Here is a 16,827-nt window from a genome sequence, read left to right as displayed (position 1 = left end):
GGTACTGCAATTTCCTCTCTTGCTTCCCACATAATCCTAGGATATATCCCGTCAGGCCCGGGGGACTTGTCTATCCTCAAGTTGTTCAAAATGTCCAACACATCTTCCTTCCTAACAGATATCTCTTCTAGCTTATCAGTCCGTTTCACACTCTCCTCTTCAACAATACTAATCTAATCTAATGTAAAGTAATCTGATCTAATGTACTCTAATCGAATCTAATGTAATCTAATATTATCTGATCTAATCTGAGGTAATCTAATGTAATGTAATCTAGCATAATGTAATCTAATGTAATGTAATCTAGCATAATGTAATCTAATGTAATGTAATGTAATGTAATCTAATCTAATCTAATGTAATGCAATGTAATCTAATGTAATGTAATCTAATGTAATGTAATGTAATCTAAGGAAATCAAATCTAATTAATGTAATCTAATGTACTCTAACCTAATCTAACGTAATGTAATTTAATCTAATCTAATCTAATTTACTCTAACCTAATCTAATGTAATCTAATCTAATCTAATGTACTCTAACCTAATCTAATGCAATCTAATGTAATGTAATCTAATCTAATGTAATCTAATCTAATGTAATGTAGTCTAATGTTATCTAATGTAATCGAATCTAATGTAATATATGTAATGTAATCTAATGTAATGTAATGTAATCTAATCTAATGTAATCAAATCTAATCCAATGTACTCTAATCTAACCTAATGTAATCTAATCTAATCTAATCTAATGTACTGTAATCTAATGTAATCTAATGTAATGTAGTGTAGTGTAATGTAATGTAATGTAATCTAATTTAATGTAATCTAATGGAATGTAACCTAATGTAATCGAATCTAATGTAATCTACTGTAATGTAATGTAATCTAATCTAATGTAATCTAATGTAGTGTAATCTAATCTAATCTAATGTAATCTAATGTAATATAATATAATCTAATGTAATATAATGTAATGTAATGTAATCTAATCTTAACTAACGTAATCGAATCTAATGTAATCTAATGTAATCTAATCTAATCTAATGCAATGTAATCTAATGTTTTCTAATGTAATCTAATCTAATGTACTCTAATCTAATCTAATGTAATCGAATGTAATGTAATCTAATGTAATGTAATCTAATGTAATCGAATGTAATGCAATCTAAAGGAAAGTAATCTAATCTAATGTAATGGAATCTCATGAAATGTAATCTAATCTAATCTAATCTAATCTAATGGAATGTAATCTAATCTAATGTAATGTAATCTAATGTAATCTAATCTAATCTAATGTATTTAACTCTAATGTAATGCAAATTAATATAATCTGATCTAATCTGATGTAATCTAATGTAATGTATTCTAATATAATGTAATCTAATCTAATGTAATCTAATGTAATGTAGTGTAGTGTAATGTAATGTAATCATATCTAATCTGTTGTAATCTAATCTAATGTAATCCATTCTAATGTAATCTAATCTACATTGAATCCATCATTAGAATTTGATTCAATGATTCAACGAAAGTTGTTTGTTTAATTGAATGAAAGCGTTAAGCTCATCATTGACTGATGAGAGAAGCTCTGCTCATTGAATTAACACGTGCAGTTTGGTTCATGGAGTGAATGTGTGCAGTTTGATTGAGACAATGTGTCATAGCTTGTGACTTTGAATGAATGAGTAGCTGTATTCATTGAATTGACAAATGCAGTTTGCTTCATGAACTAAATGTGTGCAATTTGTTTGGTTGAATCAATGCGTTAAGAGTACCTTCATTGAATTATCATGTGCAGTTTGTTTCGTTGAATGAATGAGTGTAGTAGGATTGACTCAATAAGTGAGTTAGGTTTGTTCGAATGAAACAAGGAATAAGGTTTGATTCATTGAATCAATGATTCTAGTTGATTCAATGATTCAATCAATGCAGTTTGTTTCATGAAATGAAAACGGTGAGCTTGACACATCGAATGAATGAGAGAAGCTCTATTCATTGAATTAAGACGGGCAGTTTGGTTCATCTAGTAAACGTGTGCAGTTTGACAGAGACAATGCGTGAAACTTGTGCCATTGAATGAATGAGAGTAGCTCTACTCATTGAATTGACAAATGCAGCCTCTTTCATTGAATATGCAATGAATATGTAGTTTGGTTCACTAAATAAGGGAGGTAGGTTTGTTCCATTGAAACAAGGTTTGATTCATTGAATTCATTGTTTGATTCAATGATTCAATGAATGCAGTTTGTTTCTTTGAATGAAAGCGTTAAGCTTGCCGCATTGAATGAATGAGAGAAGCTCGACTCATTGATTTAAGACGTGCAGTCTGTATCATGAGTGCAGCATGCTCCATTCTATGAATGCGCTTTGCTCGTGGCATTGAATGAATGGCTGGAGCACGACTCTTTTAATTAAGACACACAAAGCATTTCATTGAATGAATGGGTGCAGTTTGATTCACGACGTAAATGAGTTAAGTTTGTTCGATGGAATCCATTAATACTGTTTGATTCATTGAGTCAATGATGGCAGTTTGACTCAATGATTCAATGAAGCATTTGGTTTCATTGAATGAAAGTGCTAAGCTCGAGAAAGTGAATAAAAAAGAAAAGCTGTACTCATTGAATTAACACGTGCACTCTGTTTCATTTAATGAATGCATGCAATTTTTATCATTGCATGAACACGTGCAGTTTCTTTCATTGAATGAATGGCAAAAGCTAGATTCATTGGAATAGGAATTAGTGTACCTCATCGAATGAATGTTTGCAGTTAGATTCATTAATTGCGTTTAGTTTGTGGATTTGAATGAATGAAGGAACCTCTACTCTAATCTAATCTAATCTAATCTAATGTAATCAAATGTAATGTAATCTTATGAAATCTAATCTAATCTAATGTAATGTAATGTAAACTAATCTAATGTCATCTAATGTAATGTAATCTAATGTAATCTAATCTAATGTAATCTAATGTAATGTAGTGTAGTGTAATGTAATGTAATCTAATCTAATTTAATGTAATCTAATGGAATGTAAACTAATGTAATCGAATCTAATGTAATCTAATGTAATGTAATGTAATCTAATCTAAATTAATGTAATCGAATCTAATGTAATCTAATCTAATGAAATCTAATCTAATCTAATCTAATCTAATCTAATGCAATGTAATCTAATGTTTTCTAATGTAATCTAATCTAATGTACTCTAATCTAATCTAATGTAATCGAATGTAATGTAATCTAATGTAATGTAATCTAATGTAATCGAATGTAATGCAATCTAAAGGAAAGTAATCTAATCTAATGTAATGGAATCTCATGAAATGTAATCTAATCTAATCTAATCTAATGGAATGTAATCTAATCTAATGTAATGTAATCTAATGTAATGTAGTGTAGTGTAATGTAATGTAATCTAATCTAATCTGTTGTAATCTAATCTAATGTAATCCATTCTAATGGAATCTAATCTACATTGAATCCATCATTAGAATTTGATTCAATGATTCAACGAAAGTTGTTTGTTTCATTGAATGAAAGCGTTAAGCTCATCATTGACTGAAGAGAGAAGCTCTGCTCATTGAATTAACACGTGCAGTTTGGTTCATGGAGTGAATGTGTGCAGTTTGATTGAGACAATGTGTCATAGCTTGTGACTTTGAATGAATGAGTAGCTGACTTCATTGAATTGACAAATGCAGTTTGCTTCATGAACTAAATGTGTGCAATTTGTTTGGTTGAATCAATGCGTTAAGAGTACCTTCATTGAATTATCATGTGCAGTCTGTTTCGTTGAATGAATGAGTGTAGTAGGATTGACTCAATAAGTGAGTTAGGTTTGTTCGAATGAAACAAGGAATAAGGTTTGATTCATTGAATCAATGATTCTAGTTTGATTCAATCAATGCAGTTTGTTTCATGAAATGAAAACGGTGAGCTTGACACATCGAATGAATGAGAGAAGCTCTATTCATTGAATTAAGACGGGCAGTTTGGTTCATCTAGTAAACGTGTGCAGCTTGACAGAGACAATGCGTGAAACTTGTGCCATTGAATGAATGAGAGTAGCTTTACTCATTGAATTGACAAATGCAGACTCTTTCATTGAATATTCCAACGAATATGCAGTTTGGTTCACTAAATAAGGGAGGTAGGTTTGTTCCATTGAAACAATGTTTGATTCATTGAAACAAGGTTTGATTCATTGAATTCATTGTTTGATTCAATGATTCAATGAATGCAGTTTGTTTCTTTGAATGAAAGCGTTAAGCTTGCCGCATTGAATGAATGAGAGAAGCTCGACTCATTGATTTAAGACGTGCAGTCTGTATCATGAGTGCAGCATGCTCCATTGAATGAATGCGCTTTGCTCGTGGCATTGAATGAATGGCTGGAGCACGACTCTTTTAATTAAGACACAAAAAGCATTTCATTGAATGAATGGGTGCAGTTTGATTCACGACGTAAATGAGTTAAGTTTGTTCGATGGAATCCATTAATACTGTTTGATTCATTGAGTCAATGATGGCAGTTTGACTCAATGATTCAATGAAGCATTTGGTTTCATTGAATGAAAGTGCTAAGCTCGAGAAAGTGAATTAAAAAGAAAAGCTGTACTCATTGAATTAACACGTGCACTCTGTTTCATTTAATGAATGCATGCAATTTTTATCATTGCATGAACACGTGCAGTTTCTTTCATTGAATGAATGGCAAAAGCTAGATTCATTGGAATAGGACTTACAGTGTACCTCATCGAATGAATGTTTGCAGTTAGATTCATTCATTGCGTTTAGTTTATCGATTTGAATGAATGAAAGAACCTCTACTCTAATCTAATCAAATCTAATGTAATCTAATCAAATGTAATGTAATCTTATGAAATCTAATCTAATCTAATGTAATGTAATGTAAACTAATCTAATGTAATCTAATGTAATGTAATCTAATGTAATCTAATCTAATGTCATCTAATCTAATCTAATGTACTCTAATATACTGTAATTTAATGTAATCTAATGTAATGTAGTGTAGTGTAATGTAATGTAATCTAATCTAATTTAATGTAATCTAATGGAATGTAACCTAATGTAATCGAATCTAATGTAGTGTAATCTTATCTAATCTAATGTAATCTAATGTAATATAATATAATCTAATGTAATATAATGTAATGTAATGTAATCTAATCTAAACTAATGTAATCGAATCTAATGTAATCTAATCTAATGAAATCTAATCTAATCTAATCTAATGCAATGTAATCTAATGTTTTCTAATGTAATCTAATCTAATGTACTCTAATCTAATCTAATGTAATCGAATGTAATGTAATCTAATCTAATGTAATCTAATGTAAAGTAATCTAATGCAATCTAATCTAATCTAATCTAATGTACTCAACTCTAATGTAATGCAAACTAATATAATCTGATCTAATCTGATGTAATCTAATATAATGTAATCTAATGCAATGTTATCTAATGTAATCGAATGTAATGCAATCTAAAGGAAAGTAATCTAATCTAATGTAATGGAATCTCATGAAATGTAATCTAATCTAATCTAATCTAATCTAATCTAATGGAATGTAATCTAATCTAATGAAATGTAATCTAATGTAATCTAATCTAATCTAATCTAATGTATTTAACTCTAATGTAATGCAAAATAATATAATCTGATCTAACCTGATGTAATCTAATGTAATGTATTCTAATATAATGTAATCTAATGTAATGTAATCGAATGTAATGTAATCTAATGTAATGAAATCTAATGTAATCTAATGTAATGTATTCTAATCTAATCTAATCTAATCTAATGTAATCTAATCTCATCTAATCTAATCTAATGTAATCTAATCTAATGTAACGTAATCTAATCTAATGTAATGTAATCTAATGTAATGTAATCTAATGTAACATAATCTAATGCACTGTAATGTAACCTAATCTAATGTACTCTAATCTAATCTAATGTAATCTAAAGTTATGTAATCTCATGTAATCTGATGTAAAGTAATGTAATGTAATGTAATGTAATCTAATCTATTGGCGGCACGGTGGCACAGTGGTTAGCACTGCTGCCTCACAGCGCCTGAGACCCGGGTTCAATTCCCGCCTCAGGCGACTGACTGTGTGGAGTTTGCACGTTCTCCCCGTGTCTGCGTGGGTTTCCTCCGGGTGCTCCGGTTTCCTCCCACAGTCCAAAGATGTGCAGGCAAGGTGAATTGGCCATGCTAAATTGCCCATAGTGCTAGGTAAGGGGTAAATGTAGATGTAGGGGTATGGGTGGGTTACGCTTCGGCGGGGCGGTGTGGACTTGTTGGGCCGAAGGGCCTGTTTCCACACTGTAAGTAATCTAATCTAATCTAATCTAATCTAATCTAATCTAACGTTATCTAATCTAATATAATATAATCTAATATAATGTAATCTTATTTAATCTAATCTAATCTAATCTAATCAAATGTAATGTAATCTAATGTAATGTAGTGTAGTGTAATGTAATGTAATCTAATCTAATCTGTTGTAATCTAATCTAATGTAATCCATTCTAATGGAATCTAATCTACATTGAATCCATCATTAGAATTTGATTCAATGATTCAACGAAAGTTGTTTGTTTCATTGAATGAAAGCGTTAAGCTCATCATTGACTGATGAGAGAAGCTCTGCTCATTGAATTAACACGTGCAGTTTGGTTCATGGAGTGAATGTGTGTAGTTTGATTGAGACAATGTGTCATAGCTTGTGACTTTGAATGAATGAGTAGCTGTATTCATTGAATTGACAAATGCAGTTTGCTTCATGAACTAAATGTGTGCAATTTGTTTGGTTGAATCAATGCGTTAAGAGTACCTTCATTGAATTATCATGTGCAGTTTGTTTCGTTGAATGAATGAGTGTAGTAGGATTGACTCAATAAGTGAGTTAGGTTTGTTCGAAAAAAAACAAGGAATAAGGTTTGATTCATTGAATCAATGATTCTAGTTTGATTCAATGATTCAATCAATGCAGTTTGTTTCATGAAATGAAAACGGTGAGCTTGACACATTGAATGAATGAGAGAAGCTCTATTCATTGAATTAAGACAGGCAGTTTGGTTCATCTAGTAAACGTGTGCAGCTTGACAGAGACAATGCGTGAAACTTGTGCCATTGAATGAATGAGAGTAGCTCTACTCATTTATTTGACAAATGCAGACTCTTTCATTGAATATGCAATGAATATGCAGTTTGGTTCACTAAATAAGGGAGGTAGGTTTGTTCCATTGAAACAAGGTTTGATTCATTGAATTCATTGTTTGATTCAATGATTCAATGAATGCAGTTTGTTTCTTTGAATGAAAGCGTTAAGCTTGCCGCATTGAATGAATGAGAGAAGCTCGACTCATTGATTTAAGACGTGCAGTCTGTAACATGAGTGCAGCATGCTCCATTGAATGAATGCGCTTTGCTCGTGGCATTGAATGAATGGCTGGAGCACGACTCTTTTAATTAAGACACACAAAGCATTTCATTGAATGAATGGGTGCAGTTTGATTCACGACGTAAATGAGTTAAGTTTGTTCGATGGAATCCATTAATACTGTTTGATTCATTGAGTCAATGATGGCAGTTTGACTCAATGATTCAATGAAGCATTTGGTTTCATTGAATGAAAGTGCTAAGCTCGAGAAAGTGATTAAAAAAGAAAAGCTGTACTCATTGAATTAACACGTGCACTCTGTTTCATTTAATGAATGCATGCAATTTTTATCATTGCATGAACACGTGCAGTTTCTTTCATTGAATGAATGGCAAAAGCTAGATTCATTGGAATAGGACTTACAGTGTACCTCATCGAATGAATGTTTGCAGTTAGATTCATTAATTGCGTTTAGTTTGTGGATTTGAATGAATGAAGGAACCTCTACTCTAATCTAATCTAATCTAATGTAATCTAATCAAATGTAATGTTATCTTATGAAATCTAATCTAATCTAATGTAATGTAATGTAAACTAATCTAATGTCATCTAATGTAATGTAATCTAATGTAATCTAATCTAATGTAATCTAATGTACTGTAATCTAATGTAATCTAATGTAATGTAGTGTAGTGTAATGTAATGTAATCTAATCTAATTTAATGTAATCTAATGGAATGTAACCTAATGTAATCGAATCGAATGTAATCTACTGTAATGTAATGTAATCTAATCTAATGTAATCTAATGTAGTGTAATCTAATCTAATCTAATGTAATCTAATGTAATATAATATAATCTAATGTAATATAATGTAATGTAATGTAATCTAATCTAAATTAATGTAATCGAATCTAATGAAATCTAATCTAATGAAATCTAATCTAATCTAATCTAATCTAATCTAATGCAATGTAATCTAATGTTTTCTTATGTAATCTAATCTAATGTACTCTAATCTAATCTAATGTAATCGAATGTAATGTAATCTAATGTAATCGAATGTAATGCAATCTAAAGGAAAGTAATCTAATCTAATGTAATGGAATCTCATGAAATGTAATCTAATCTAATCTAATCTAATGGAATGTAATCTAATCTAATGTAATGTAATCTAATGTAATGTAGTGTAGTGTAATGTAATGTAATCATATCTAATCTGTTGTAATCTAATCTAATGTAATCCATTCTAATGTAATCTAATCTACATTGAATCCATCATTAGAATTTGATTCAATGATTCAACGAAAGTTGTTTGTTTCATTGAATGAAAGCGTTAAGCTCATCATTGACTGATGAGAGAAGATCTGCTCATTGAATTAACACGTGCAGTTTGGTTCATGGAGTGAATGTGTGCAGTTTGATTGAGACAATGTGTCATAGCTTGTGACTTTGAATGAATGAGTAGCTGACTTCATTGAATTGACAAATGCAGTTTGCTTCATGAACTAAATGTGTGCAATTTGTTTGGTTGAATCAATGCGTTAAGAGTACCTTCATTGAATTATCATGTGCAGTCTGTTTCGTTGAATGAATGAGTGTAGTAGGATTGACTCAATAAGTGAGTTAGGTTTGTTCGAATGAAACAAGGAATAAGGTTTGATTCATTGAATCAATGATTCTAGTTTGATTCAATCAATGCAGTTTGTTTCATGAAATGAAAACGGTGAGCTTGACACATCGAATGAATGAGAGAAGCTCTATTCATTGAATTAAGACGGGCAGTTTGGTTCATCTAGTAAACGTGTGCAGTTTGACAGAGACAATGCGTGAAACTTGTGCCATTGAATGAATGAGAGTAGCTCTACTCATTGAATTGACAAATGCAGCCTCTTTCATTGAATATGCAATGAATATGCAGTTTGGTTCACTAAATAAGGGAGGTAGGTTTGTTCCATTGAAACAAGGTTTGATTCATTGAATTCATTGTTTGATTCAATGATTCAATGAATGCAGTTTGTTTCTTTGAATGAAAGCGTTAAGCTTGCCGCATTGAATGAATGAGAGAAGCTCGACTCATTGATTTAAGACGTGCAGTCTGTATCATGAGTGCAGCATGCTCCATTGAATGAATGCGCTTTGCTCGTGGCATTGAATGAATGGCTGGAGCACGACTCTTTTAATTAAGACACAAAAAGCATTTCATTGAATGAATGGGTGCAGTTTGATTCACGACGTATATGAATTAAGTTTGTTCGATGGAATCCATTAATACTGTTTGATTCATTGAGTCAATGATGGCAGTTTGACTCAATGATTCAATGAAGCATTTGGTTTCATTGAATGAAAGTGCTAAGCTCGAGAAAGTGAATAAAAAAGAAAAGCTGTACTCATTGAATTAACACGTGCACTCTGTTTCATTTAATGAATGCATGCAATTTTTATCATTGCATGAACACGTGCAGTTTCTTTCATTGAATGAATGGCAAAAGCTAGATTCATTGGAATAGGACTTACAGTGTACCTCATCGAATGAATGTTTGCAGTTAGATTCATTCATTGCGTTTAGTTTGTGGATTTGAATGAATGAAAGAACCTCTACTCTAATCTAATCAAATCTAATGTAATCTAATCAAATGTAATGTAATCTTATGAAATCTAATCTAATCTAATGTAATGTAATGTAAACTAATCTAATGTCATCTAATGTAATGTAATCTAATGTAATCTAATCTAATGTCATCTAATCTAATCTAATGTACTCTAATATACTGTAATTTAATGTAATCTAATGTAATGTAGTGTAGTGTAATGTAATGTAATCTAATCTAATTTAATGTAATCTAATGGAATGTAACCTAATGTAATCGAATCTAATGTAGTGTAATCTAATCTAATCTAATGTAATCTAATGTAATATAATATAATCTAATGTAATATAACGTAATGTAATCTAATCTAATCTAAACTAATGTAATCGAATCTAATGTAATATAATCTAATGAAATCTAATCTAATCTAATCTAATGCAATGTAATCTAATGTTTTCTAATGTAATCTAATCTAATGTACTCTAATCTAATCTAATGTAATCGAATGTAATGTAATCTAATCTAATGTAATCTAATGTAAAGTAATCTAATGCAATCTAATCTAATCTAATCTAATGTACTCAACTCTAATGTAATGCAAACTAATATAATCTGATCTAATCTGATGTAATCTAATATAATGTAATCTAATGCAATGTAATCGAATGTAATGCAATCTAAAGGAAAGTAATCTAATCTAATGTAATGGAATCTCATGAAATGTAATCTAATCTAATCGAATCTAATCTAATCTAATGGAATGTAATCTAATCTAATGAAATGTAATCTAATGTAATCTAATCTAATCTAATCTAATGTATTTAACTCTAATGTAATGCAAACTAATATAATCTGATCTAACCTGATGTAATCTAATGTAATGTATTCTAATATAATGTAATCTAATGTAATGTAATCGAATGTAATGTAATCTAATGTAATGTAATCTAATCTAAACTAATGTAATCTAATGAAATCTAATCTAATCTAATGCAATGCAATGTAATCTAATGTTATCTAATGTAATCGAATCTAATGTAATGTAATCTAATCTAATGTAAAGTAATCTGATCTAATGTACTCTAATCGAATCTAATGTAATCTAATATTATCTGATCTAATCTGAGGTAATCTAATGTAATGTAATCTAGCATAATGTAATCTAATGTAATGTAATGTAATGTAATCTAATCTGATCTAATGTAATGCAATGTAATCTAATGTAATGTAATCTAATGTAACGTAATGTAATCTAAGGAAATCTAATCTAATTAATGTAATCTAATGTACTCTAACCTAATCTAACGTAATGTAATTTAATCTAATATAATCTAATTTACTCTAACCTAATCTAATGTAATATAATCTAATCTAATGTATTGTAATCTAATCTAATGCAATCTAATGTAATGTAATCTAATCTAATGTAATCTAATCTAATGTAATGTAGTCTAATGTTATCTAATGTAATCGAATCTAATGTAATGTATGTAATGTAATCTAATGTAATGTAATCTAATCTAATCTAATGTAATCAAATCTAATCCAATGTACTCTAATCTAACCTAATGTAATCTAATCTAATCTAATCTAATGTACTGTAATCTAATGTAATCTAATGTAATGTAGTGTAGTGTAATGTAATGTATTCTAATCTAATTTAATGTAATCTAATGGAATGTAACCTAATGTAATCGAATCTAATGTAATCTACTGTAATGTAATGTAATCTAATCTAATGTAATCTAATGTAGTGTAATCTAATCTAATCTAATGTAATCTAATGTAATATAATATAATCTAATGTAATATAATGTAATGTAATGTAATCTAATCTAAACTAATGTAATCGAATCTAATGTAATTTAATCTAATGAAATCTAATCTAATCTAATCTAATCTAATCTAATGCAATGTAATCTAATGTTTTCTAATGTAATCTAATCTAATGTACTCTAATCTAATCTAATGTAATCGAAAGTAATGTAATCTAATGTAATGTAATCTAATGTAATCGAATGTAATGCAATCTAAAGGAAAGTAATCTAATCTAATGTAATGGAATCTCATGAAATGTAATCTAATCTAATCTAATCTAATCTAATGGAATGTAATCTAATCTAATGTAATGTAATCTAATGTAATCTAATCTAATCTAATGTATTTAACTCTAATGTAATGCAAATTAATATAATCTGATCTAATCTGATGTAATCTAATGTAATGTATTCTAATATAATGTAATCTAATGTAATGTAATCTAATGTAATGTAGTGTAGTGTAATGTAATGTAATCTAATCGAATCTGTTGTAATCTAATCTAATGTAATCCATTCTAATGTAATCTAATCTACATTGAATCCATCATTAGAATTTGATTCAATGATTCAACGAAAGTTGTTTGTTTCATTGAATGAAAGCGTTAAGCTCATCATTGACTGATGAGAGTAGCTCTGCTCATTGAATTAACACGTGCAGTTTGGTTCATGGAGTGAATGTGTGCAGTTTGATTGAGACAATGTGTCATAGCTTGTGACTTTGAATGAATGAGTAGCTGACTTCATTGAATTGACAAATGCAGTTTGCTTCATGAACTAAATGTGTGCAATTTGTTTGGATGAATCAATGCGTTAAGAGTACCTTCATTGAATTATCATGTGCAGTCTGTTTCGTTGAATGAATGAGTGTAGTAGGATTGACTCAATAAGTGAGTTAGGTTTGTTCGAATGAAACAAGGAATAAGGTTTGATTCATTGAATCAATGATTCTAGTTTGATTCAATGATTCAATCAATGCAGTTTGTTTCATGAAATGAAAACGGTGAGCTTGACACATCGAATGAATGAGAGAAGCTCTATTCATTGAATTAAGACGGGCAGTTTGGTTCAACTAGTAAACGTGTGCAGTTTGACAGAGACAATGCGTGAAACTTGTGCCATTGAATGAATGAGAGTAGCTCTACTCATTGAATTGACAAATGCAGCCTCTTTCATTGAATATGCAATGAATATGCAGTTTGGTTCACTAAATAAGGGAGGTAGGTTTGTTCCATTGAAACAAGGTTTGATTCATTGAATTCATTGTTTGATTCAATGATTCAATGAATGCAGTTTGTTTCTTTGAATGAAAGCGTTAAGCTTGCCGCATTGAATGAATGAGAGAAGCTCGACTCATTGATTTAAGACGTGCAGTCTGTATCATGAGTGCAGCATGCTCCATTGAATGAATGCGCTTTGCTCGTGGCATTGAATGAATGGCTGGAGCACGACTCTTTTAATTAAGACACACAAAGCATTTCATTGAATGAATGGGTGCAGTTTGATTCACGACGTAAATGAGTTAAGTTTGTTCGATGGAATCCATTAATACTGTTTGATTCATTGAGTCAATGATGGCAGTTTGACTCGATTCAATGAAGCATTTGGTTTCATTGAATGAAAGTGCTAAGCTCGAGAAAGTGAATAAAAAAGAAAAGCTGTACTCATTGAATTAACACGTGCACTCTGTTTCATTTAATGAATGCATGCATTTTTTATCATTGCATGAACACGTGCAGTTTCTTTCATTGAATGAATGGCAAAAGCTAGATTCATTGGAATAGGACTTACAGTGTACCTCATCGAATGGATGTTTGCAGTTAGATTCATTAATTGCGTTTAGTTTGTGGATTTGAATGAATGAAGGAACCTCTACTCTAATCTAATCAAATCTAATGTAATCTAATCAAATGTAATGTAATCTTATGAAATCTAATCTAATCTAATGTAATGTAATGTAAACTAATCTAATGTCATCTAATGTAATGTAATCTAATGTAATCTAATCTAATGTAATCTAATGTAATGTAGTGTAGTGTAATGTAATGTAATCTAATCTAATTTAATGTAATCTAATGGAATGTAACCTAATGTAATCGAATCTAATGTAATCTAATGTAATGTAATCTAATCTAATCTAAATTAATGTAATCGAATCTAATGTAATCTAATCTAATGAAATCTAATCTAATCTAATCTAACCTAATGCAATGTAATCTAATGTTTTCTAATGTAATCTAATCTAATGTACTCTAATCTAATCTAATGTAATCGAATGTAATGTAATCTAATGTAATGTAATCTAATGTAATCGAATGTAATGCAATCTAAAGGAAAGTAATCTAATCTAATGTAATGGAATCTCATGAAATGTAATCTAATCTAATCTAATCTAATCTAATGGAATGTAATCTAATCTAATGTAATGTAATCTAATCTAATCTAATCTAATCTAATGTTTTTAATTCTAATGTAATGCAAATTAATATAATCTGATCTAATCTGATGTAATCTAATGTAATGTATTCTAATATAATGTAATCTAATGTAATGTAATCTAATGTAATGTAGTGTAGTGTAATGTAATGTAATCTAATCGAATCTGTTGTAATCTAATCTAATGTAATCCATTCTAATGTAATCTAATCTACATTGAATCCATCATTAGAATTTGATTCAATGATTCAACGAAAGTTGTTTGTTTCATTGAATGAAAGCGTTAAGCTCATCATTGACTGATGAGAGAAGCTCTGCTCATTGAATTAACACGTGCAGTTTGGTTCATGGAGTGAATGTGTGCAGTTTGATTGAGACAATGTGTCATAGCTTGTGACTTTGAATGAATGAGTAGCTGACTTCATTGAATTGACAAATGCAGTTTGCTTCATGAACTAAATGTGTGCAATTTGTTTGGTTGAATCAATGCGTTAAGAGTACCTTCATTGAATTATCATGTGCAGTCTGTTTCGTTGAATGAATGAGTGTAGTAGGATTGACTCAATAAGTGAGTTAGGTTTGTTCGAATGAAACAAGGAATAAGGTTTGATTCATTGAATCAATGATTCTAGTTTGATTCAATCAATGCAGTTTGTTTCATGAAATGAAAACGGTGAGCTTGACACATCGAATGAATGAGAGAAGCTCTATTCATTGAATTAAGACGGGCAGTTTGGTTCATCTAGTAAACGTGTGCAGCTTGACAGAGACAATGCGTGAAACTTGTGCCATTGAATGAATGAGAGTAGCTTTACTCATTGAATTGACAAATGCAGAATCTTTCATTGAATAGGCAACGAATATGCAGTTTGGTTCACTAAATAAGGGAGGTAGGTTTGTTCCATTGAAACAATGTTTGATTCATTGAATTCATTGTTTGATTCAATGAATTCATTGTTTGATTCAATGATTCAATGAATGCAGTTTGTTTCTTTGAATGAAAGCGTTAAGCTTGCCGCATTGAATGAATGAGAGAAGCTCGACTCATTGATTTAAGACGTGCAGTCTGTATCATGAGTGCAGCATGCTCCATTGAATGAATGCGCTTTGCTCGTGGCATTGAATGAATGGCTGGAGCACGACTCTTTTAATTAAGACACAAAAAGCATTTCATTGAATGAATGGGTGCAGTTTGATTCACGACGTATATGAATTAAGTTTGTTCGATGGAATCCATTAATACTGTTTGATTCATTGAGTCAATGATGGCAGTTTGACTCAATGATTCAATGAAGCATTTGGTTTCATTGAATGAAAGTGCTAAGCTCGAGAAAGTGAATAAAAAAGAAAAGCTGTACTCATTGAATTAACACGTGCACTCTGTTTCATTTAATGAATGCATGCAATTTTTAACATTGCATGAACACGTGCAGTTTCTTTCATTGAATGAATGGCAAAAGCTAGATTCATTGGAATAGGACTTACAGTGTACCTCATCGAATGAATGTTTGCAGTTAGATTCATTCATTGCGTTTAGTTTGTGGATTTGAATGAATGAAAGAACCTCTACTCTAATCTAATCAAATCTAATGTAATCTAATCAAATGTAATGTAATCTTATGAAATCTAATCTAATCTAATGTAATGTAATGTAAACTAATCTAATGTCATCTAATGTAATGTAATCTAATGTAATCTAATCTAATGTAATCTAATCTAATCTAATGTACTCTAATATACTGTAATTTAATGTAATCTAATGTAATGTAGTGTAGTGTAATGTAATGTAATCTAATCTAATTTAATGTAATCTAATGGAATGTAACCTAATGTAATCGAATCTAATGTAGTGTAATCTAATCTAATCTAATGTAATCTAATGTAATATAATATAATCTAATGTAATATAACGTAATGTAATCTAATCTAATCTAAACTAATGTAATCGAATCTAATGTAATATAATCTAATGAAATCTAATCTAATCTAATCTAATGCAATGTAATCTAATGTTTTCTAATGTAATCTAATCTAATGTACTCTAATCTAATCTAATGTAATCGAATGTAATGTAATCTAATCTAATGTAATCTAATGTAAAGTAATCTAATGCAATCTAATCTAATCTAATCTAATGTACTCAACTCTAATGTAATGCAAACTAATATAATCTGATCTAATCTGATGTAATCTAATATAATGTAATCTAATGCAATGTAATCGAATGTAATGCAATCTAAAGGAAAGTAATCTAATCTAATGTAATGGAATCTCATGAAATGTAATCTAATCTAATCGAATCTAATCTAATCTAATGGAATGTAATCTAATCTAATGAAATGTAATCTAATGTAATCTAATCTAATCTAATCTAATGTATTTAACTCTAATGTAATGCAAACTAATATAATCTGATCTAACCTGATGTAATCTAATGTAATGTATTCTAATATAATGTAATCTAATGTAATGTAATCGAATGTAATGTAATCTAATGTAATGTAATCTAATCTAAACTAATGTAATCTAATGAAATCTAATCTAATCTAATGCAATGCAATGTAAT

This window comes from Chiloscyllium punctatum, chromosome 31 (assembly GCF_047496795.1).
Source record: "Chiloscyllium punctatum isolate Juve2018m chromosome 31, sChiPun1.3, whole genome shotgun sequence".
Taxonomy (NCBI): Eukaryota; Metazoa; Chordata; class Chondrichthyes; order Orectolobiformes; family Hemiscylliidae; genus Chiloscyllium; species Chiloscyllium punctatum.
The sequence above is the reverse complement of the archived record's forward strand: the minus strand, read 5'-3'. Positions refer to the sequence as shown.